At 42.7% G+C, this 18,498-nt stretch overlaps 1 long non-coding RNA gene across 4 annotated transcripts in view; it reads right to left on the bottom strand.

Annotated features, from left to right (window-relative positions):
• The window catches only part of LOC121824712 (uncharacterized), a 43,824-nt gene that overhangs the window by 9,512 nt on the left and 15,814 nt on the right, over positions 1–18,498 (bottom strand). For 2 of the 4 annotated variants that reach the window (XR_013046794.1, XR_006066657.2), the window contains 4 exons: positions 16,566–16,650; positions 16,067–16,261; positions 9,607–9,760; positions 7,949–8,308 (listed from right to left, as the gene is read on the bottom strand). This is a non-coding gene — a long non-coding RNA (uncharacterized LOC121824712). Of the gene's footprint in view, positions 1–7,496; positions 8,309–9,495; positions 9,761–16,066; positions 16,262–16,565; positions 16,651–18,498 lie in introns of those variants that run through there. The other 2 variants (XR_013046795.1, XR_013046796.1) reach the window with 2 other exon arrangements.

Here is an 18,498-nt window from a genome sequence, read left to right as displayed (position 1 = left end):
TGGCTTGTCATGTTCTAATATAAAATGAGTCAACATCATTTTTGTTGTTTGATTTTGAGTTTGAAGACACTTTATTAGAGTTTACAAGAAAAGCCTTAGGTATGCCCAGAGGAAGAAAATGAAGAAGAGAAATTTTAAAAGCTGTGCCATTTGAGTTTAGCTGGCGTGTTCAGCTACTTGGCAGATGAGCAGCCACATGGCAGGGAGAGGAGCTTGAGAAAGAAGGAAGCCAAAATGCCAGAGAAACCACACTTGGGCTCTGGTCAACATCCAAACCAAAGAAGAGAAAAGGGAAAGGTTGTGGCCCTGTAGCAACTTCCAACACCACTTTGAAAGAATCAGGTCTCAAGACAGATACAGCAGCAGCACATGCCTTTAACCCCAACACTCTGGGAGCAGAGTCAAGAAGATCTCTGAGTTCAAGGCTACTTAGGTCTACATAGCAAGCTCCAGGCCATCAAGACCTACATAGTGAGACCCTGTTTCAAAAAAAAAAAAAAAAAAATCAGGTTTCATTCAACTTTACCCCAATCTAATTATTTCAGAAGGCCCTGTGTTTACAGCAAGAGGCTATATCCTTTGTGTGGGATTCATCAACGCAGCTAATTACATCAAAACAAAGAAAAACAAAATGTACATAATACCTTTAGGGTATAAATGATGATGGAGGGATAATTACCATTAACCATAATATAGAAATATATATATCCTAAAGTAGCATAGTTTGGAAACAAAAAAAGATACATTTAGATGAACCTGTAAAAATAGAACAAAAGAGGTGGGGGAGGAAGGGAGGGAGGGAGAGAGGGAGGGAGGGAATCTCTATTTATTGACCTATACATACTGCAATATATACTGCTTTCAATATCAGTATTTTATTAACAGTTGGAATTAAACTTACTTTCTTTTCTATGTTTTGCTTCAATGTGTGTCTCTGTCTGTCTGTCAGTCTCTCAAAGAACAAGAAGTACACCTAACCACTGAGCCATCTCAACAGCCCTGCCCCAGCTTTTTGAACTCGGATCTTCATGCTTCACAGTAAGTTTTTAATCACTTAACCATCCTCCCAAACCAAACTCACTGGTTTCTGCCTTGGCCCTGGATTGCCTTGTCCAGTATTCCTACCCAGAATAAATTCCAAATAAGGATCAGTCTGAAAATCTACTTTTCCTAAGATGAATAGTTCTTATTTTCTTGGATAATTGATTGACAGACGCTTAAACTGTTAGAGAACTGGGAATCATATAAAACGTGTGAATCTGGTTATCTCAGTCCACAGATGACACAGTTGATAGCCACTGAGTGCTGACTTGGGGGCTGGAGAGACAGCTCAGTGGCTAAGGGCATTTGCTACCCTTGCAAGAGGACCTGGGTTCAATTCCCAGCACCCACATGATGGCTCATAACCACCTATAACTCTAGTTTCAGAGGACCCAGAAGGGATCTCTTCTGACCTCTGTGGGCTTCTGCACACAGGTAGTAACATGCATACACTCAGGCACAAGAAAAATAAAATAGTTTTGTTTTGTTTTTTCTCCAGGCAGGGTTTCTCTGTGTAGCTTTGTGCCTTTCCTGGAACTCACTCTGTAGGCCAGGTTGGCCTTAAACTCATAGATATCCACCTGCCTCTGCCTCCCTAAAATAGTTTTTAAATGCTTAGAAGATCATACACTCATCCAGTGGCACAGCCAGAACTCATCTCTGCCTACATCGACAGTGCTCTCTCCCACACACATCAGATCATGACTCATATGTTGGATTCATACGTAGACTGTTTCTCAGCAGGCAGCTGGATCCAAAAGTCTTAGAGGTCATTTTCACCACGTGTGTTTATGCCTCTTTTATTTTATAGGATTTTACATTCCAATTTCTCCGAAAGTTTTCAAAAGCTCCATTACCAATTTCAACTATTATGTCTTTTCCTCTGACTTTAGCTAAATACATTGCATAATTATAGCAATAAGAGTTCCAGGATTCATATGCAAATGTAAATAGGATCACACACACACCTGCTAAGAAGACTCTAGGGAGAGGAGCCACGCCAATGCTAGCAAACAAATAATCCCCAGAGTAGATCACTTTGGGAATTTAGAGAAGCTTACTCACAATGGATAAAACAAGTCAAGGTGTCCTCAGATGCCATCCTCTGAAGTTAGAAGTTAGACTCGGGTTTGGGGATTTAGCTCAGTGGTAGAGGGCTTGCCTAGCAAGCAAAAGGCCCTGGGTTCAGTCCTCAGCTCCGGAAAATAAAAAAATAAAGAAAGAAGTTAGACTCTTCCTCATCGTGACCAGATACCCAAGAGAACCCACTTGAAGTGGGAAGGATGTGTTGGCACTCAAACTTTCAGAGCTTTCAGTTCATGGCTGGCCAGCTGCATTTTCTTCAGTGTGGTACTGAGGCTGAGTCATGTAGGAGGGGTAAAGTTTCTCACTTCCTGGCAGCCAGGAAGCAGAAGGGGAAAACAGGACTAGGAAGAGACCAGAACCTAGGTGTACCATTCAAGATATTTCCCAGAGAAACATCCTCCGGTTTGGCCCCACCCTGCACAATTCTACCACCTCCCAATAGACCTATCAATAGGCCAAAAATCATTGACTGGGTTGCAATCTAATTCTGGAACTTCCCTCCCAGGCACACACTCAGAGTGTGCTTTACATGGTTATCTGAACTCAAAAATCAATCAATCAATAAACCACAAGTTCTCACTTACATGCTGGTCCTAGCCCATAATACATAGTTAAGTTTCTATGGCTGTGTTAAAACACCATGACCAATAGCAACTTGGGCAGGAAAGAGTTTATTTCATCTTACACTTCTAAGTAACAATCCATCACTGAGAGAAGCTAGAGCAGGAACTCAAAACAGGAAGCAAAGACTTCAACCACAGAAGAATGCTGTTAGGTTTTCTCTAGCTGCGTGCTTTCTTACACAACCCAGGACCACCTGACCAGGGGATAGTACCATGTAAATTGGACTGGGCCCTTCAATCATTAACCAAGAAAATACCCTATAGGCTTGCCTATAGGCTAATCTGATGGGGTGTTTTCTCAGTTAAGGTTCCTTCTTTTCAAATGAGTTTAGTTTGTGTCAAGTTGACCAAAAAAAAAAATAAATAAATAAAACAACATGTACCTACATAAACAGGTATAACTCAAGGTATAGTTTGAAATATAAATGGAGAACAAGAAAAGGTACTATTAGTGTCTTAGTTAGGATTTCTATTTCTGTCAAAAGACACCAAGATCATGGCAACTCTTATAAAGGAAACATTTAATTGGGTGTCTCACTTACATTTTCAGAGTTTAGTCCATTATCATCATGATGGGGAGCATGGTGGCATGCAGGTAGACGTGGTACTAGAGTAGTCCTACATCTTGCAAGCAACAGGAAGCTGACTGGGCAGTATCCTAAGCATAGGAAACCTCAAAGCCCACCCCCACAATGACATACTTCCTCCAAGAAGGCCACACCCACTCCAACAAAGCCACACCTCTTAATAGTGCCATTCCCTATGAGATTATGGGGGCCAATGACATTCAAACCACCACAGTAAGGTAAGAAGCAGGGCCAGAGGTGGGCAAATAGAGATGTGAGTCATGAAAAAAGAATATAAACCTAAAACTAATGCTTTTCTTCTAGTTTTAACTTTCTCAGAGTTTTTTTCTTTATCATGATGGATAAATGAAAAAAAAAAAAAAAACACAGTTGAAGACATGGATAGATTGTTCAACAGTTAAAAGCACACACTGCTTTCTTACAGGGGACCAGAGTTCAGTTCCCAGCACCCACACTGGTTAATTCACAGTCACCTGGAGCTCCAACTCCAGGGAATTCAGTACACTTTCAGTACCTTCACTTATATATGCACAGACACACATACACATGAACACACACATAATTTTAAAAATCATTTTTCTTTCATGTAATTGCTAGTACAGGTGTAGACCCTAGTGAACCTCCCCTGGGCCAGGACGGCCATTCTAACTGCATAGAATTGGGGCTGGGCAGTGCTAGAGTGGGTTCCTTAACTAGTGGTGTGATGTTTTTATTTGTGAGTTAATTAGGGGGGGAAAGGTAGTTTTATTTAAAAAAAAAAAAAAGGAATTCCTGTGCTTTACTAATCCTCTGGGTTCTTCGCAATCTAATAGGTAGGTAAGACCAACAACCACACTCACCAAGACTGTTTCCATGACAGATGGAGAGAAGCAGAATGGGAGGAAGTAGGAAGCACTTTCTCTTTGAGGTAAAAAAAAAAAAAAAAAAAAAAAAAAAAGACTCTGGGAGATGCATATTGCCCCCAAGTTACAGTATTTGCATCATTTAAAAGCACACATCACCAGGTGGCGGCAGCCGCAGCACCGCGCACACCTTTAATCCCAGCACTGGGGAGGCAGAGCCAGGCGGATCTTTGTGAGTTTGAGGCCAGCCTGGTCTACGGAGCGAGATCCAGAATAGGTGCACAGCTACACAGAGAAACCCTGTCTCGGAAAAAAAAAAGAAGAAAAAGAAGAAGCACACACCTGTATTGCCTCGTGTACTTCCTGTTGGTTGTTCTATTGGCAAAACCGTAGTACTGTCTGCACAGTGGCAGGTCCTGCTCCTCCGTGGGCCCACCGCAGTTACTGAGGGAGACAGCTTAGATGCAGAAGTAATTAAATGAACTTCCTTGTGAAAGAGAACCACTTCCAAAGATCATCAGAAAACAATTATAAAGCAATTGTCCTGGGTGGTTTTTTTCAATGTTTAAGTACATTCTTGAATATTGTACACAATATGTGCTTATAAATTAAATTCCACTAAGATAAAAAAAATAATTGAATGTCTCTGCAATAAGCCTACTTAAAACAAGACAAAGACAGCATATTTATTTAGATCAGTCTATGGCAGAAATTTTCTGTGATCACTCACTCTCAGAAAAAAATATGTCTTGCCATAAATCCCAAGTTTCCAAGACATGATTTTTAAAGTGGCAGAAATAATGTAGATACATAAAAGGATTTTGTAAGTCCAATGAGGTAGCTCAGTGAGCAAGGGCACTTGCCATGAAGCCTGGCAACCTCTGTTCGACTCCTAGGACCCAGGATTAACTCTAAAGTTTGTCCTCTGACCTCTGTATGCACAGCATGACATGTGTGCACCCACACACATATACAGAGAGAGAGAGAGAATGAATCAAATTAAATAGAGGATTTCTGTAAGATAGAAAGTTTCAAATGGACTTTCCATGTGGATTATGAATATGCGGAAGCCTGGAGGCATATTAGTGATGTGCAGTCTTTCAAAGAATAGTTCATAGGTTTAGGGCCGGGCGTTGGTGGCGCACGCCTTTAATCCCAGCACTCGGGAGGCAGAGGCAGGCGGATCTCTGTGAGTTCGAGGCCAGCCTGGGCTACCAAGTGAGCTCCAGGAAAGGCGCAAAGCTACACAGAGAAACCCTGTCTCGAAAAACCAAAAAAAAAAAAAAAGAATAGTTCATAGGCAAGAACGGTGACTCCCCATGCCTCCCCTACAGAACAGCAGCTTGGCCTTCTCGATGACTTGAGTTAATTAGTGATAAGCCTTAATGTACTATATCCAAAAATACTTTGAAAACTATGATATCATTTATTTAATATATGTATGTATTTATGTCATCAATTGAAAAATATAAAAATAAGATGGTTAAAAGGGAAGGCTTGGCTGGGATTAGACTAAATAATTCTAATCTGCCCAGCAGCCAAAACAAGTAGAAATCAATGTATTTTTATTTTGCACTGATAAAGGAAAGTATACAAATTCTTGTGAAAATTAAATACTTTTCCTAGTACTAAATCACTGTAGTAAGTGTATATGAATGGGAAAATGACAGATATTGGATATTAAGAGGGTCAAAATGTTCAAATGTTTTGAAGCTGCTATGGGGACATTTTTTAAGTTTTGTAACTTTTAGCAGTCTTGACATGTAGCCCTGACTGTCCTAGAACTGACTATGTAGATCAAGCTGCCCTCAAATCTGTGACAACCTTCCTGCCTCTGCTTCCTGAGTGTTGGAGTTCACATTTTAAGCATTTCTTAATGGAAATTTTTAAAGTGAATTGTCATGGGGCTGTTTGAGCTAGCGTTGGGTTCTTCCTAAACTCTTGTTGTAACTTGATTCAGGGACTCAGCTGAAAGACATCAGTACTAGGAAGACAGCTCAGGGAATAAGAGCTTACCAGGCAAATGAGATGAAAACATCCAGTTCAGAGACTCAGCACCCATATAAAAGTCAAGAACACATAGTAGTCTGCCTACAGAGGGGAAAGCCAGGTCCACTGGGCAAGGTGCCTAGAAAAACTGGGTAAATCTGTGGGCCTCAGCTTCAGGGAGAGAACTTGCCTTGAAGAAGATACCCAGTGTCAACCTCTGGCCTCCATGTTCACAGGTGCCAGCACACCACACACACACACACACACACACACACACACTCACATGCACACACAAAGAGAGACAGAAAGACAGAGACAGAGAGAAACAGCATTTTGAAAGAGTGTTTGAAGACACCATCAGATTATTTTGAAAGGACCAAGCAGACGCCATAACAGGCTGCTCAGTCTTTTCTCAGAGATCAGGCCTCAATTTCAATTTCCTGAGACTTGAGCAAGCAGTTTCTGGGAGGGCCATGAACAAAAGACATAGTCCTTGCAGTAGCTCCCTTTCTGCACTTACTCAGACTGCTCAAGGTTCAGCCAGTAGTTGACTGCCTGGGACCCCTCACCAACTCAGAGCTATGTGCATGGGTCAAGGACAGAGCCTGGGCCACTGAGCAGCCCCCACAGTCAATACAGGCTAGGCCAGCCAGCCTCTATGGCAGCTCAAGGACAAAGCCTGGGACTTGTCCAGGCCTGCCCGAAATGGATAACTGTAACCCCCCAACTAACCCTAGCCAATTAAAAGTTACTAACATGATTGCCACTCATGTAAGCCAATCCTGAGTCTGTTCCTATGTAGTCTGTAGACCCCAAGTCCCTCTTGCTTTAAAAACCCTGCCCCATTGCTCCTCAGGGTCTCGCCTGCTCTGCTGCTGCATCCTACCGATGGAGAGTCCCGAGTTAACTTGTAACAATACAAAGACTCTGTGCTTTTGCATCGGGTTCGGTCTCTTGGTGGTCTTTGAGGGACTCTGGGTACAACAATTTGATGCTATTTTCCAAAAGTGAAGGCTTATGGGCCTATTCTAAAGCCTCTAAAAGAGACCTTCAGGCTCGGATCTGAAAATGCGTGGTCGGTGAGTCTGGTGAATTGTATACATGTGGTGCTGGCTATTTACACTTTCAGGCTCTATCCACCCCTCTATCCTGGGCCTGGAGATACTGAGGCGAGATCTGCAGCCACACTGCCATTGCCATAAGGACCTTGGCTAGTTTCTGTCATTTGGGGACACTAGTGAGAGACCGGAAGGCAACAGGAGAGAGACAGAACAGGCTAATTCCCCTCCGATGAGCCTACTGTCCCAGGAAGTGTCGCCCAGATGTACCTCTCCACTCCCAAAATTCTGGTTGTTTCTACCAGCAGTTAGTTCTGGCTGCCACCTCCTCCTGTCTCTGCCAGCCAACACGATGGTTCTCAGAACACCCGCATCATCCAAGTCTGGATTCCAGCCCCACTGGGCTCTGCCCTTCTGAGGAAGCAGCTCTTCCAGGCAGCTGCCTCTCCTCAGTGCCTGGCCCTCCTGATTCACCTTCTTTTGAACCCCTCCTTCTTTTGAACTTCTAGGTCCACGCACTCTCTCCCCTCGTCCTGCGTGGGCACTGTTTCCTTCCACACCTCTTGCGATGCGAGTGTCCGCGGTGCCCTTTTAGTTCTCTGATGTTTAAATAGCTAACGCTCCGAGTAAATCCTCTGTTGAGGTCATGGATGTGAGAGACACACACAAACACGCCTGACAGAAACCGACATCTTTGAGTGCTAGATGACTTAGAGGATTAGGGATACATTTCCCCCACGGTCTCCCTCAGTTATCAGCTGTTGAAATTCCTCCTTTGGTACCAGTAAATCAGACTGACAGAGTAACATCAGTCACTGTGTTTTATTACATTAACATTTTTCTAAAAGCTTCCAGTTCCAAATAAGCTTGTTAAAAAGTTAAATTTTATTTTTTAAGATGAAAGATGAAGGAGTAAAAGAAAAAACAAAGAAAATGAAGGATTCTGTGCTCTTCTTTAGATAAAAAGACTGATCTCATTCTTCAGAAAAGATCCATGCATGAATCTTCAAATGGGGAAAAAAAATTCTCAGAAGAATTTTAATCAACTTAAAGATTTCCATGGGATGTATTGCATCAATTATCTGCAAGAGGAAAAAAAATAAGCTTTAGCTTTATGTATGAGAATACCCATGATGTCATACTTGGGCACTTCTTAAAAATGACTTCCTTCTTTGTTAGGATGTGGCTTCCACTTGAGATACTTGTTTCTACCCCCACCTTATCTACAGGTTCCTGCCTCTGTGCTTTGACTCAGCCTCTTCTGTCTGCAGGTCCTTGTTAAACATGCAAATATCCGGAGATGTCTCATAATGGGGACTCAACACAAGTTGAAACTGGCTGGTCTTGCCTTCTTTCTAGTAAGCCCTCCTCCAGGATCAGTCTGTTCTGAATGGCCATGGCATTTCTTCTCTGTACACATTTTACATCCAACCTTGTTTATGTACACTCCTTCCTTCTAAGTAACAAATTCTTTGAGGACAATGTGATTACATATCCTAGTAATTTCACTGCAAGTCACAGAACTCGCAGTGAAGTAACTACAAACTCGTAAAAGTGAATAAATGATCTAGTGAGTAGTCATCTAGTTCACCAGTCATTCCTTCTTTTTCTGATATATTGTAGTCATGTCCAGTATTTCCTCAAGTATAGAGACCATAAACATCTAAAGCCTTATATGATGTATACAGTATTATAATTTTTCTCTTTGTCTTGATCTGCACATGCAGAATGTACAAAAGGATGAGCAGTACAAACATCTCAGAGAGGAATTGCTTTGGCTTGAGGTTTCTGGTGCTTCGGTTCAGATTCTTGGCTCTACACACTTGGGCAGAAGACCGTGGTGGGGTGTGAGCAACATCTCATCTCATGCAGACAGGAACCAGAGACAAGGGAGCAGACAAGAGTCAGCCTTCCGAGGCATGCCTCCAGTAATTTACTCCCTCCAACTAAACCCCACCTCCTAAAGTTTCCACAACCCCCAAAGACTACTGCCAGACAGACACCAGGCATGGTGGAGTACTACTTTGATCCCAGCACTCAGAAGGCAGAGGCAGGTGAACACCCTGTAAATAAGTAGTTTTAGAGTGCTACCAGTTGGGGGACACAGCATTTAACTCATGAGGCGGTGGGGGACATTTAATTTTCAAACCAACCACTGCATAATATTGCCCATACATTGGGCATACACGTTTTAGTGCTACTTCGGGATTGATTTTTTTTTTTTTTTACCTTTCACTGAGAAGACTGAGGCTCTAAGAGCTTTACTAACCTTCTCATGGTCACATGAGACAGTGATTTTCCAGGAGTCTGACAGGTGCTCTTTTCCCTTACACTGCCTGGTCTCTCAGGAAGCTGGTGATGCTGACAATGATGAGCTCACCTGACAGACTGCTCTTTTTCCCCTTCGGAGACTCCTTCCGCACCAGGGGAGAACCTAAAGGAGTGAGTCACAGTTCCCAGCAGCAGTGCCAGCCAGCTCGTGTGCTGCAGCTCTGACCAGGAGTGTGATGATCACGCCGGGAGTCAGATGTCTGCTGGATTTAGAAAAGGATCTCAGGGTCAGAAAGAGAAACAACAGCACTCGAGGCTGTTGGCTGTGCTGTGGCTCCTGCAGCACCTCTCCCCACCCTCCTTCCCAGCCAGGAGCATGGCTACCAGAGGAGGAAGGCCAGCCAGTGAGAGGTAGGTGGGGTTCCCTCCTTTCCCTTCTTCCCACCCTAAAAGCACTCGATTACTGGCACGCTCGCCCTACAGAGGATGTATAGCCTAGACTGTAGGTTGACCTATCACAAAAAAATACAACAACTTTACAGAGCATTCATAGACTTCAGACAGATACCGAGTCTTTCTAGAGTTTAAAATAGAGTATTAAGCCAGCCCTGGTGGTTTACAGGTTTGTAATCACAGCTAAGAAAGTTGAGGCAGAAGGATTTCAAGTTCAAGGGCAACTGGGGCAATTTTGTGAGACCTTGACTCAAAATTCAAAATAAAAGAAGGCCGGAGACATGTTTAGGTGAGGGAGCACTTGCCTAGCATTTGTGAGGCCCTAGTTTGAATTTCCCAGGCTGTAAAGAATAGTATCTCACTTGGTCTCTTCATACCATATGATACATAAAGATATCTACTTACAAGACAAATATTGGGTTAGAACGAAGGTCTAGAATTTCCTTCATCAGTTAAGTTAATACCATTGGCCAAATGTTTAAGCAGAAGTTTTGACCAGATTGGCCGTGTCTTCCCCACTGCGTCCTCCCTCGACTCTCTTCCACCTTTTTGTCGACAGCCCGAGCTTCCCTTTCTACCTCTCTCTCCTCTAATTCTCCTCCCCTCTTTCCCTTTGTGGAGAAGCATTCTAGCCATTTAATGAACTCATTTGTCTGTTACATCTATTCTTAAACTTAATTTGAGCAGTGACCCTGTTTGCATAAAATAAAAAATCAGAAAATGAGATTTTTAATGAGCCAAGACTGAGTTCTCCATGTTGTTGCTTCCTAAGGTCATGATAACAGCAGAGTATTGGGTTCAGTTTTTTCTGAGAAACGTCTCACCCACCCACGTCCTATGTCAGAAAAAATATGTACTTATTAGGAGTTGGCAGGAACTGTCAAAGGCCCAAAAATTAATTGATTTTAAATATAAAGCCTACATTGTGGAACAAAAAAAAAAGTCAGCAGTGACCAGTAAGTCGGTATTTCACTATTAGAGAAAAAGGATGTTTCATTATTATAAATTATTATGTAACCTGGCAGTTCATCATTATTTTGGTACCTTTATTGGACTATGAACAATGTTTCATTTTTTTGACAAAAAGAAAATTAGCATCATGAAGATTAAGTGTTGCCTGAGATATCACAAAGATAACAACAGTACTGATTCCTAAAAATGAGCAAATCAATCCAAACAGACGGGCAGAGAGAAGTCAACCTGGAGCCCTGCAAAATGATGTAATAATGAAACACAATCATTAAAACGGCCACGAGGTTAATTACTTAACACTCTTTTTCATCTACGGGAGCCAGCACATTTCTGCCAAGGTGAAGCAGAGGTAGCAGAGCCGTGTCAGAGGAGAGCCGTGTGAGAGGAGAGCCGTGGGACAGAGCTGCAGACAAAGCCAGCCTGAGAAAAAGGGCCCAGAAGCTCAGTATTGAACTCATAGGGCGATACTGGAAGGCATCCAGAAAAGGTGTGCCTGCTCTCCATTTCCAAGACTACAGTTTAACTGGATGGTCCAAGATGCTCCAGGTAACCTGGAAGCCTCTGGCACCTGGACACAAATGGCCCCTTGCTGAAGGCACACAGCAGCTGCCAAGCTTTGACTGGAATTTTATCACCAGGACTCACATTGTGGAAGGAGATAACTGACTCCCACAAATGGTCCTCTGATTTCACATGCCCGTGAGGCACACATACGTGAGTGTGTGTTGGGGGGGGGGACGACAGTGCACAGACACACACATACACACAATTAATTAATTAAAGATATCTACATCTGAATTCCTGAAATTTGTGGATATTTTTTTAAAAAAATCCTCGAGTGGAACTGGAACCAGGCTTGGTGGCATAGACATGGAATCCTAGCATTCACGGAGCGGACACAGGAGCATCTCCAAAGCGTTAACTGAAAGAATCCACCAATGCTGCCGTTCTAGAACTACTGACCTAGAGGAACAGACACAGTGGCTTATGGCTGTGTGTAGCACTCAAGAGGTGGGAGGAACGGGATCAGTGTGAGACCCAGAAAGGAAAGGAGAAAAGAAAGCGGAGCAGGGAGGGGGAGAAGGAAGAGAGACGTGAACGAAAAAGACAGAGGCGTCAAAATAACTGTCCTTGTTTTCTGCTTTAATTTTTTTTTTTTTTTTTTTTTTTTTTTGGTTTTTGGTTTTTGGTTTTTCGAGACAAGGTTTCTCTGTGTAGCTTTGTGCCTTTCCTGGAACTCACTCTGTAGCCCAGGCTGGCCTCGAACTCACAGAGATCCACCTGCTCTGCCTCCCGAGTGCTGGGATTAAAGGCATGCGCCACCAACGCCCGGCTTAAAGGTTTTAATAGATTAAAAAGAAGGCGGGAAAATATATATCTTGGCATGGATAGCATCTTAATCTCATCCTAAGTGTTTTCAAGGAATTGTACTCACAAAACTATGAAATTTGTGTGTTTCTTCTTAGAGCTGAGGCTATTCAGCATTTTCATCTGTTGTGTGGTTGACAGACTGCAGTGTGTGGTTTACGGAGAATAGCATGATAGAATCACTGAGTCTTACGTTCTAGAACTGGACTCATTTTAAATGAGTCTTGTGCAGCTGGAAGACCTGTCCTAGATAGACTGACGAGCAACTGTCACGTGTTGAGACACATGTGGGGATCACAATTCGGGTTTTTAAACCACACAAACTGTAGTGAACTGTTGAGCAAACAATTTTTTTTTTCCAGACAGGGTTTCTCTGTGTAGCCTTGGCTCTTCTGGAACTCTCTCTGTAGACCAGGCTGGCCTTGAACTCACAGAGATCTGCTTGTCTCTGTCTCCTGAGTGCTGGGATTAAAGGTGTGCGCCACCACCATCCAGCTGAGCAAACATTTTTAAATGTAGACGTCACCGTCCAGGATGAACTGAATGCCCGTCAGTCAGCAAAGCAGTTCTGCTAAGACGCGGCACTTCAGAGCTGACGTCAGGACAGTGGAAGTGGAAACACAGAGGAGACAAAGGGTCTCCATGCCGCGTGTGCTCTCTTCCACCGCAAGCTTCAGAGCTGGGAGGAAGTGGTCTTCAGAGGGCATTTGGCCCCCGAATTTCTGTACCTAAGAGCCTGCTACAGCGACTGGAAGTAATAACACACACATTCTTAAAACTGGGATTGGCTTAAACCGGGCGGCGATATCGAACGCCTTTGATCCCAGCACTCAGAAGGCAGAGGCAGGGAGATCTCTGTGAGTTCGAGGCCAGCCTGGTCTAGAGAGCGAGTGCCAAGACAGGTACCAAAGCAACACAGAGAAACCCTGTCTCGAAAAACCAAAACAAAGACAAAAAAAAAAAAAAAAAGCTGGGATTGGTTTAAATCAACACACCCAGTACTTTATAAAACATTTTTATATATGCTTGGCTGTGGTGGCACACATATTTAATCCCAGCATTGAGGTGGCAAAAAGAGGTAGTTATCTATGCGTTCAAGTCCAGCCTAGTCTACATAGCAAGTTCCAGGCCAGCCAATGCTACAAGGTGAGAACTTGTCTCAAAAAAAGAAAAAAAGCCAGGTGGTGGTGACACACGCCTTTAATCCCAGCACTCTGGAGGCAGAGCCAGGTGGATCTCTATGAGTTCAAGGCCAGCCTGGTCTACAGAGCAAGATCCAGGACAGGCACCAAAACCACAGAGAGACCCTGTCTTAAAAAAAAAAAAAAAAAAAAAAAAAAAAAAAAAAAAAAAAAAAAAAAAAAAAAAAGAAGAAGAAGAAAGAAAGAGAGAGAGAAAGAAAAAAAAATATATATATATACACACATATATATATAAACATTGAAACAAGTCTTTCAATGGTCCCTGTGAGTAAAGAAGGATTTGGTAGCATTAAAACCAGAATGATAACGTGGCTTTCTTGTTGTCTTTCTTAATTAAATGGTAAGGAAACTGTGTTTATAACTAACATCGGTGGCATTTTTCAATTATCTGTTTGCCATTATTTCTTCACAGGTGAAATTATGAGGTACTCTGAATGCGACGACCAATAAAAATAGAAATGCTTTTAACAATATGATCCCTAGAGCAACACAAAAACAAAATAGCCTCAGATGAATCAATCACAGTGATCATGCCTGCGGGAATCAAAGATCAGAAAGCCGGTAGCCCTCCAGAACACTTGGACTAGTTAAAAGTCAACAGCCATGTTTATCTGGGGCACAGGTCACGCTGTCACTGTTTGGCTGGCACTTGTTCCATCAGTGACAAAGGGTGGATACTAGAAAAGGAGTGGATTAAAATAACCATGGTAAAAAAATTCCAGGGACCTCCTAGAAAATAAACCCTCCTTATTTTGTCTATAATTTAATCGACTGATGAATGGTTCATAGTCTCCTCTGTAACATTAATGTTTGTTGAGTTTTAATCTCAAAGACAATAAATTCACAGAAGCAATTCCTGCTTTATAGACAAGAAACACCATGGGGCTGGGGATTTAGCTCAGTGTTAGAGCAAGCGCAAGGCCCTGGGTTCGGTCCTCAGCTCTGGAAAAAAGAAAGAAAGGAAGGAAGAAAGGAAGGAAGGAAGGAAGGAAGGAAGGAAGGAAGGAAGGAAGGAAGGAAGGAAGGAAGGAAGGAAGGAAGGAAGGAAGGAAGAGAGAGAGAGAAAGAGAGAGAGAGAGAAAGAGAGAGAGAGAGAAAGAGAGAAAAGAAACACTACCATAAGGAAAGGCAAGCCTGATTATCATTTCCTGTTTGTGGCTTTTCAGTACAGTCAACCTTCCATAGAAGGACTCTGCATCCATCAATTCAGCCAATCATGGATACAAACTTGGGAGGAATATATCAGTATTGAAATATACAAAACATTTTTCTTGTCCATATTCCCTCAATCATCAGCTTAGCAGCTATTTACAGAGGAGCTGTCACATTGGATTAAGCATGCTAAAGGTTCCCTAAAGTGCGTAGGATGGTCTGTGAAGGTGCTACACAAATGCACCATTTATTCATTGATTGATTGATTGGTTGGTTGGTTGGTTGGTTGGTTCTTTTGAGACAGGGTTTCTCTGTGTAACAGTCCTGGAACTGGAACTCGCTCTGTAGACCAGACCTGGCCTCGAGCTCACAGAGATCCGAGTGGCTCTGTCTCCTGAGTGCTGGGATTAAAGGCGTGTGCCCCCGCCACCCACCCACCATTCTTAACAAGCCTTGCACATCCAGACTTTAGTATCTGAGGGAATTCTAGATCCAATTCCCCTCAGAAAACAAGCAATGTTCATATAAGTATTTGACAGTCGTAGCGTCTGCCAGCCTTGTTGTAACCTCAAATTTGCTCTAAACTACCCCAAAGCAAATGGTCTCCTCCAAGCACTCACTGCACACACACATGGGGTTCTAGTTACTAGGAAATGCTTCAACAGCCCTCATTTTTCTCTCCCCAATGTTTCTCTTTGTTCCAAATGCTTTGGGAACTAAGAAGCTAGTATCTTAGGTTAACTACTACCTGGTGTTTTATTTGGTGACGACGACCAGGTTGACTATGACAAAGATGATTACTTGCAGGCTCAGGCTGATGAGATCAGCATCCCTGGGAATGGGATCTTGATGTGCTGTTTTCAGTGATCTCCAGGTGAAAAGCCACTGCCTTAAAGGACCTTCCCACCTCCAAAGAAAAGAGCCAATGGCTGGGCTCCAAAGCTAATCCACCTCCAACCAGAGGACTTGAAACCCGATGGAGCTTACTTCCTTTTCAGTGAAAGTGAAGGTCAATTCTACTGAAATCCATTAACATATCTGCCTGTGGATGAAAGCCCTGAGGGGATAGGAACCGTCGATATTGGCTGTTTAGAAAGGAGAAAAGGACAAGAACTGAGTGAGCATCCTGACCTTTCTGGACACTTTGAGGACACTTCAGCAGCCAAAATCTGAGAAGGAGCCTTAACTGCCATGAGGGAGACATTGGGTGCAGGCAGGCCCAGACAAGGTCTGTTCAAAGGGGAAAGCAGCTATGATGTCAGGGGTAAACTTCACTTCCGTCAGAACCAGCCTTATTCAGCTAAACAGAGATTAGTGGAATAGAAACAGAAATTATCTCCGCAGAACTTTTGCAAAACAGAGGGGAAACTTCGAAGTTTGCTGACAAACACACATGCAAATTTTCAAGCACTTACTCATCACCTGTAAAGTTCTCTGGAATCTGAACTGGGGTGTTCGCTGGTCGGAAATGGTAGGTTGTTGTAAAGAGGGTGTTTCCAAGGTTCCTTGTCAGAGGCCCAAATCAGAGATGGAAATGTAGCACTGTTCCCATAGCTCCTCTAGCGTCAAAGTTTTGAGAAGTTGTTTCGAAACCCTTCAAATACTGTTAATTGATTTCTAGTCTCCATGAAAATGGACAGACATGGAAAAAAAAAAGTGAAGCTGAATAATTTAGAAACTGAATTATAAAAGATGGATGTCACATATTCCATTATAATGCAATAGAAATTGAATTAAACCTTCATTTAAAGATACCTAGTGATGAAATTACATATGCTAAATACATATTTAAGGGTAGTGTTGCATAAACATAAATAATTAATAGGATTTTGAAATTTGGTTCAGACAGATAAAATACTGCAGATACCAAGAAACAGCATGGGGTAAAAAAAAAATGAAGAGCTGATGTGGTGGCACACACCTTTAGGCCCGGCAGGAGGAACAGTAATTCAAGGTCATTCTCAGCAACACAATGAAAGACCGGCCAGGATTATGTGAGACTGTATCTAGAAAATACAAATAAGAAATAAAAGATGGAGAACATATTTGGAAGGTAGCTCGACAGTACAATTTTTAGAGAGCATAAAAATATGCTAAAGAATATTTCCCCTAATTCAAAAACTTTTGCTGTCCAGAATTATCTGAGAAGCTAAATACATGCAACCCCTGAGCCCCTTTCCCGGAACTTGGAGCCCAGACATCTGAAGTGCCAGTGGATGTCCCCCACCAAGTATTCTATGAGAAGCGAGTGTCCCTGCTATGTGGACCGCTCTGTGAGAAGAACAGACTTCGAGGACTGAGCACATTCTAGCGTGTAGAACCTTTTTAAAATCAAAGCCCACACAAGATTTACAACAAAACAAGGAATGAGTCGATGAATATCAGTGCCCCACTACCTAACCTGAAGAATTTCACTTCCCACTGCAGCTGTAACCACCTATGTATCTTTGAGGATTTCACTCCTTTTCTAACAACTATGGCAATCACTGTCCTTCATGTCGGATCGCTGCTTTGCTCTGTGGTTTGCAAGGAACAAGTCAACAAGAACCAGGAAATCACAAAGAGAATGGTGAAAGAACATGATTAGGGAAAGTTCTAAAGAAATTCAAAGGGTCAGCAAATATATACGTGAAGGCAAGTTCAAACTCGTCCGTAATCACAGGGACACAAGATTTATAGGTGTTGCTGCTAAGGTGTTGCTGTTAACGGTTAAGGCATTGAATAATGCCAACTGTTAGAGAAAGAAGATACAGAAGAGTCACACCTGTTGATAGGAGGGTACATTCACACAACCTTCTAGAAAACAATATAGAATTTCTTGCTATATCAACCTAGCTTTAATATATATATATATATATTACATATATATTTATATGTACTGTTCCTCTGCTGTTTGTTCCCAAAAGATGTTTTGCAGACATTGAATCTGTGTTTTCTCAATGTGACTCTTAAGGATTTTTCTTTGGGGGGAGGGGGTTGTTTTTTGTATGTTTTGAGACCAGGTCTCTCTATGGAACCCTGGCTGTCCTGGAACTCACTATGTAAAGCAGGCTGCCCTCAAACTCACAGAGATCCTCTTGCCTCTGAATATCAAGTGCTGAGATGAAGGATGTAGACCACCATGCATAACTTTTTCTTTTCTTGAAGATAGCAGTAGAAGTTGGAGAAATCTTATGTCCATGAAGGGAGTGGATGAATAAAATATGCATGTGTGCCTTTAATCCCAGCACTTGGGAGGCAGAGGTAGGCAAATCTCTTGTGAGTTTGAGGCCAGCCTGGGCTACAGAACCCTGTCTCAAAAAACCAACCAACCACAGGGTGGTGGTGGTGCACGCCTTTAATCCCAGCACTCGGGAGGCAGAGCCAGGCAGATCTCTGTGAGTTCAAGGCCAGCCTGGTCTACAGAGCGAGTTCCAGGAAGGCATCAAAGCTACACAGAGAAACCCTGTCTCAAAAAAAAAAAAGGAAAAGAAATGTGCATGTGCTTTCTGCTTGAGCTACCAGCCATCAAGCAATTGGAAGAAGCAGGAAACAAGGCTCACACAGAAACATAAGACACGTTTTTTCAAAATCCAGTCATGCATTTAAAACTGCTAGGCCTAGTCACACACTTTTTTGTTTTGTTTTGTTTTGTTTTTTGTTTTTTGAGACAGGGTTTCTCTGTGTAGCTTTGCGCCTTTCCTGGAACTCGCTTTGGAGACCAGGCTGGCCTCGAACTCACAGAGATCCGCCTGCCTCTGCCTCCCGAGTGCTGGGATTAAAGGCATGCGCCACCACCGCCCGGCAGTCACACACTTTTAATTCCAGTACTTGGAAGACAGAGGCAGGTGGCTCTCTGAGAGTTTGAAGTCAGC

The sequence above is a fragment of the Peromyscus maniculatus genome, chromosome 21 (genome assembly GCF_049852395.1).
Source record: "Peromyscus maniculatus bairdii isolate BWxNUB_F1_BW_parent chromosome 21, HU_Pman_BW_mat_3.1, whole genome shotgun sequence".
NCBI lineage: Eukaryota > Metazoa > Chordata > Mammalia > Rodentia > Cricetidae > Peromyscus > Peromyscus maniculatus.
This window is presented reverse-complemented; position numbering and strand designations above follow the sequence as displayed.